This window comes from Oncorhynchus masou, chromosome 24 (genome assembly GCF_036934945.1).
Source record: "Oncorhynchus masou masou isolate Uvic2021 chromosome 24, UVic_Omas_1.1, whole genome shotgun sequence".
NCBI classification, from domain to species: domain Eukaryota; kingdom Metazoa; phylum Chordata; class Actinopteri; order Salmoniformes; family Salmonidae; genus Oncorhynchus; species Oncorhynchus masou.
The window spans coordinates 100,965,190-100,971,889 of record NC_088235.1 but is presented as its reverse complement, the minus strand read 5'-3'; the positions used below and the strand labels follow the sequence as shown (position 1 = coordinate 100,971,889).

At 44.7% G+C, this 6,700-nt stretch overlaps 1 long non-coding RNA gene across 1 annotated transcript; it reads right to left on the bottom strand.

Moving 5' to 3' along the window:
• Positions 1–2,793: 2,793 nt before the first annotated feature.
• On the bottom strand, positions 2,794–6,146 carry LOC135511768 (uncharacterized). Its single transcript, XR_010451313.1, has 3 exons — positions 5,940–6,146; positions 5,350–5,562; positions 2,794–4,364 (listed from the first exon to the last, which is right to left on the bottom strand). It is a non-coding gene; the product is annotated as an uncharacterized LOC135511768 (long non-coding RNA).
• Between the last annotated feature and the right edge of the window lie 554 nt (positions 6,147–6,700).

Genomic DNA, 6,700 nt, shown 5'->3' with positions numbered 1-6,700 from the left:
AACCAACATCCTATCTCTCACACAGCCTCCTGAAGCTGCATTGTGCACCAGGGCTTAGCTGCTGCAGATCAAGGGCAACAATTAACTGTTGTTCCTCACAGGATGTACAGCACACCCACTGTACAAGTGATGTGTCCAACAAAGTGCTTTACCTGAATTCACTTATTACATCAGATTTGATACATATTACAGTTCACATATGATGACAATACAACATAGTGTATAATGCAAAGTTGTAAACAGCCTTTCTTTTGCTGTTTTTGTTAGGATAATATCGGAGGTCATATGGGAATAGTTTTTTCCCTTCCTGCTTTTCCATGGTCCTCTATGTCTGTTTATTTCTTATTCACGTAGACACAGACCACACCCACACATTACTGCATAGGCATCATCCTTGAGAACTAGGTCCTCTATTGAGCTGTAAAGTCATGTTATATTATATTCTGTAACCTATTTTAGAGAAAAGCAGTCCCTTTGTAGAACTCTATACCCCAGTGGTTTGCTGTAATCTTAAACATCAGGGTTTTGATGTTTCTCCCTTTTCTCTCTCTTCTCCCATTCTTCACTCTCTCCCTCACTCTCACCCTCTCATATTTCTCTCTCGTTTTCCCTCTACCGCTCTCTCCCTCCCTCCTCCCTCACTCTCCCTCTCGCAGTCCCCTGTCCTCCAAAGAATCTCAACCTGTACCGTGAGTGTTCCAGCAATGTGATCATCTTCTCCTGGGCTGCCACCAACAACACGGCTCACTACAGGGCCAAGGCCGTGGACTCAGAGGGAGAAAACATGGACTGTATGACCTTAGACACTTCCTGTTTCTTCACCAACACTGTGTGTGGCCGTCGCTACACCTTCACTGTCTACTCTGTCAGTAGCGGGTGCAACAGCCAGGCCAGCCCACCAGTAGCAGTCCGCACCGGTACGACCACAGACACACTCACAGGCTGCTTCTGAAATGGCAACGTAGTCCCTATATAGTACGTTTTACATTTTAGACATTTACCAGAACCTCTTATCCAGAGCGACTTACATGTAATGCATTCATCTTAAGATACTGTAGCTAGGTGAGACAACCATAAGTAGAACTTTTGACAAGGGCCCATAGTTTTTTCATTATGAGAATATAGTAGACTATAGTAGACTATATAGACTATAATATAGTAGACTATAGTGGTCAGCTTTTTGCTCACCAACACCTGACCGCAATTGCTAATAACCCATCCGCAACCGCCCGACTATATGTGATAAAGTGAAAATCTGAGGCCGCACCCAACCCTAAACCACTAATTTAGAAAATGCACTGTAAACTAGTCAGAGACAGATGAATGTTTTTTTGACAGGGGGTGCAGGATTTTCTATTGCCTGATTTAGATATGTTTATGCTTATATTTCCAACATTTTGGTTGGCTATTTGTTTGTCAACTGGTCTATAATTAGATACATACAGCTTCTCTCCTGTCATTATATGTTGCCCTAGAAGACTAAATAAACCCCTGCTCACCAGAATAACGTCATAAATCGATAGAATGAATGATTCAAACAAGTTGACATCGGTAAAGTTCTCTCTGTCATCTCTGATTCTTTCGCAGAGTAAAGATGTTTAGGGACCGAGGAGAAAATGCAATAATCCAACCACAAGAAACTGGAAAGATTTTCTATGCAAAATGTCCAAATGTTTGACCCGTTCTAAGGAAATAGAAAGCTGTGAAAACAATCCAACATGTTTCTGATAAGATTTCAGTTCGTCTTGGATGCATATTTTATGTGGTTGAAATACTATCAGCTTTTATGATGCTGATAAAGATAGCACCTCTACAGACGGTATCTAACTGTACATTCACATTCTCTCAAGATGGTGAAAGAAAGAAATCATATTTCTCCATTGAATAAATTGCCTACATTTGCTGTATAATTTCACTGCAAGAAATGTTTAATTCTGCAGGAGTTAATAGCAAGGCTATGTGAGAGGTTATAGACCTACAGTCAGTGTCCAGATTTCACTTTCCATTTAACCCATCTGAACAGGCTACAGTTCCCTTGACATTCCATAGGCCTATTTGAAGTCCCAGTCTTGTGACTGCGGAATTTGTATAGCTTCTCACAATCATCACACATAACACTGATATCCTCCTCTTTTACCACTTCAACAAATCTTTCCCAAACATTACTGTTCTGTCCCTCGCCTTATTTTCAACCCTCCATTTCGCAGCTTTTCTCTTATTGAATTAAACTTCGACATTGTCCTTTTTGACTCCGTGAATCGATGTTAACTTTTTCTAACCCTTCCCAAAAGCATTTGGCGTGTTGGATATTTGGTGCACGTACCGTTAGGCCCTAAAGCGTAGGCTTATGCACTAATACTAGATTGCATAAAATAATGAAAGATAAACCTCAATGTAGCTTATTGATATAAATTGCACAAAAATGATACATTTAAGGATTTTTTCAGTTATTGTTTTCTCTTTATTCAACCTTATTCATCCTTCATCCACACAATATTTCATGACCCTAAACCCGCCCACCCCACGGATATCACAGCGGGGACTGCGAGTTATAAATCAACCCACGCATTGCTAGTAGACTACACTCATATGCTGTATGATTAGGATGACAACTGGCGCTGTGTGGGACACTCTAGCCTAGCGCCTGATCATGAAGTTCTAAAGTGAGAGGACCAGTAGGTGTCAGGCTTTAGCTCCAGTTTTAGCACCTTGACTATCCATGACTTGATTGGACTGCACTTCAAAAACCTAGAACCCCCCCCCCCCCCTACTGATCTATAAGGATCATATAATTAGCAAAATAAAGAAACATGTTTTTTTGACAACAATTTAATGTACACGCTTAGAAAAAAGGGTTCCGAAAGCATTCTACATGGAACCCAAAAGGGTTCTACCTGGAACCAACCAGGTTTATTCAAAGGGTTCACCTAGGATGACAGCCAAAGAACCCTTTTAGATTGTAGATACCACCTTTCTTTCTAAGATTGTAATTTACAAAACTACAATGCTTGTGAAATAATAATAACTTGAGTGGGAATCAAATCAAATTGATTTATAAAACCCTTCTTACATCAGCTGATATCTCAAAAAGTGCTGTACAGAAACCCAGCCTAAAACCCCAAACAGCAAGCAATGCAGGTGTAGAAGCACGGTGGCTAGGAAAACTCCCTAGAAAGGACAGAACCTAGGAAGAAACCTAGAGAGTAATCAGGCTATGAGGGGTGGCCAGTCCTCTTCTGGCTGTGCTGGGTAGAGATTAACAGAACATGGCCAAGATGTTCAAATGTTCACAGATGACCAGCAGGGTCAAATAATAATAATCACAGTGGTTGTCGAGGGTGCAACAGGTCAGCACCTCAGGAGTAAATGTCAGTTGGCTTTTCGTAGCCGATCATTCAGAGTATCTCTACCACTCCTGCTGTCTCTAGAGAGTTGAAAACAGCAGGTCTGGGACAGGTAGCACGTCCGGTGAACAGGTCAGGGTTCCATAGCCGCAGACAGAACAGTTTAAACTGGAGCAGCAGCACGGCCAGGTGGACTGGGGACAGCAAGGAGTCATCAGGCCAGGTAGCCCTGAGGCATGATCCTAGGGCTCAGGTCCTCCGTGAAGGAGAAAGAAAGAAAGAATTAGAGAGAGCATACTTAAATTCACACAGCAACTAACAGCAACTCTTTATCATCCCTCTCCAGCCCCCTGTATGCCTCAGAACTTGTTATCCTCAGCCGACTGTCGGTCTGATGTCCTGACCAGCACATGGGACAGTGCTGAGGGGGCTCTGGCCTACACGGTTGAGGCATGGGGAAACAAGGATGAAAGCAACCGCTACAACTGCAGCTCCTTCACCAACACCTGTGCCATACCCTCGGTGCATTGTGGGGAGAGTTTAACCATGTACATCACAGCTTTCGATGACAACTGCCCCAGCTACAGGACTCTGGGACGGGTGGCTGAGACAGGTGAGACATGGTCAACTCTTCACTGCCAGTAAATTACATACATTAAATCCACATGATTTTTTCTAGCCGTTACCCTCCACTGAATTCATTAGCCATATTGATGTGACTTTCATGCATGGTTTTCACACCTGGCTCAATAAGCTTATTTTGAAGGGAAAAGCCATTAAGCAGTGTATATTGTTCAACTGGGGCATTCACTACCCTTGTAACTAACTAGTACCAAACCACACACACACACACACACACTCAACTGAATGTTCCCTCCCCGCTGCAGTTCCCTGCGCTCCTCAGAACGTTTCAGCAGCAATGTACTGTGGATCCGACTCCATCACTCTGAACTGGCAGGTTTCCTACGGCTCTCTGTTCTACATCGCCACAGCAATGGATGACGCTGGCGTGGTTCACACCTGTAACTCCATGGATACCAAGTGTCAGATCAAGGGCCTCCGCTGCAGCTCCACCTACAACGCCTTCGTCACCGCAACCAACCTCAAGTGCAACAGCTCCGACAGCGAGATAGTCACCATAGAGACAGGCATGTTACTGTCAATCAGTCAATCAGATATATTTATTAAGCCCCTTTTTACATCAGCAGTTGTCACAAAGTGCTTTTACTGCTCTGCTCTCTCCAGTTTGGGGACAGGCAGGCCGGTGATGAGTTCTAAATAGTTTTATAACAATAATGGTAATAATAATGATAGTTTTATTACACAGGAAGTAGTAGTAGTCTTGTTATTCCGTGCCTTTTGAGCAAGGCCTACTATACAGCACAATAAATGCATGATTTCCAAACTGTTATTTGCCATGTTTATATGAGTGTTGAGTGTCTCTCACATCACATGATCCCCTCTCCCTCCCCCTCCAGCCCCCTGCCTTCCGGACCACATCGAGGCCTTCCTCGACTGTGCGGCGAACCACGCTCTGATTGTCTGGCAGGGCCATCACAGTATACTCTCCTACACAGCCGCCATTGAGGACACGGAGGGAGGCCTTCTCAGCTGCAGCACCACAGGGAACAACTGCACTGTCCCCAGCCTGAAGTGTGGCCAGCTCTACTCTGTCTCCGTCATGCACCACGACGGCATCTGCCCCAGCATACCCTCCCAGGCCATCACCATGGAGTCAGGTAGGAACCTCCACCATTAACAGTACACACAATACTAGTCCTAATTGAAGAATTTGGCAACCGCAACAACAAGAGTCAGGTAGGGCATCTCTATGACTTATATGCAACTTACTCAACCGAACACTTATTGATTCAATCCTACTCAGTTTTGACTTTAGTCCCCAAACCTCTCCACAGTTATATGACCCCTAGATTTAACCATAACCCTGATACACTTCTATTTTAGTATACTACTGTACATACCGCATGTCTTTGGTCAAACTTACCTCCTCTTTTCTCCATCACTCTCTCTCTCTCTCTCCAGTCCCATGCGGGCCTGCCAATGTACAAACTGAGATGGATTGTGGGTCTGGAACGCTGACGGTGAGCTGGGACACATCGCTGCGTGCGTTAGGTTACACCACCATCATCTCCCACGGCAACAGAGAGCAGGTGACCTGTAACTCCACGGCAACCAGCTGTAGCGTGGACACACTGGACTGTGGAGAGGAGTATGTTGTGGAGGTTATGTCTGTTAACAGATCCTGCCTCTCTATGCCCAGTCAGGCCATGGTCATCAGGGAAGGTGAGACAGGATATAACTAGTTTGTGAAATAAATTCAGTTTCATTCCATTGAGTTCCAGCCGTTTGAACGATCTCTATCAAAATACTACTCAAATTTCAATCAGGTAGACCAACAATGGACGAAAAAGGCGTTATATAAAGTCACTTTCCAATATTGCTCAACTCAAATTCAAGGATGTCAGAACTTGTATAACTGATCAGTTACTCTATATAAAGTGTAAGAATCTATTTTTCTCGTCTTCCTCCCCTCTCAGTGCCCTGTGTGCCCACTAACGTGACAGCGCACCGTACCTGTGGAGAGAGCCCTGTAACCGTCACCTGGGATGCCAGCCGTGGGGCCAAGATCTACACTGCCATCGCCATGGGCAACAGCGGCCACCGTACGGAGTGCACGTCCAACGACACCACCTGTAGTCTGGAGGATCTGCTGTGTGGTCAGACGTACAGCCTCAGTGTATTGGCTATGGACGACGCCTGCTCCAGCACGGAGAGCAGCATGGTCACCCTACAGACAGGTGAAGACGGAGTAATAAACAGTGGGGTTGATGTGATATGTTTCTGGGTTAAGCAATCAATCAATCGGTTAAGTCGGGAAAAGCCATGAACATTATTGTTATTATTTTGTAAGATGCAGTAATGTGCATTTGGAGTCATATTCTCAACAAAACCATGTCGGCTATTTCAGCAACACCCTTGCTGACAGGTGTATAAAATCGAGCACACAGCTATGCAATCACCAAAGACAAACAGTAGAATGGCCTTACTGAAGAGCTCAGTGACGTTCAACGTGGCACCGTCATAGGATGCCACCTTTCCAACAAGTCAGTTCGTCAAATTTCTGCCCTGCTAGAGCTGCCCTTCTCAACTGTAAGTTCTGTTATTGTGAAGTGGAAACGTGTAGGAGCAACAATGGCTCAGCCACAAAGTGGTAGGCCACACAAGCTCACAGAACGTGACCGCCGAGTGCTGAAGCGCGTAGCATGTAAAGATTGGCTGTCCACGGTTGCAACACTCACGACAGAGTTCCAAACTGCCTCTGAAAGCAACGTCAG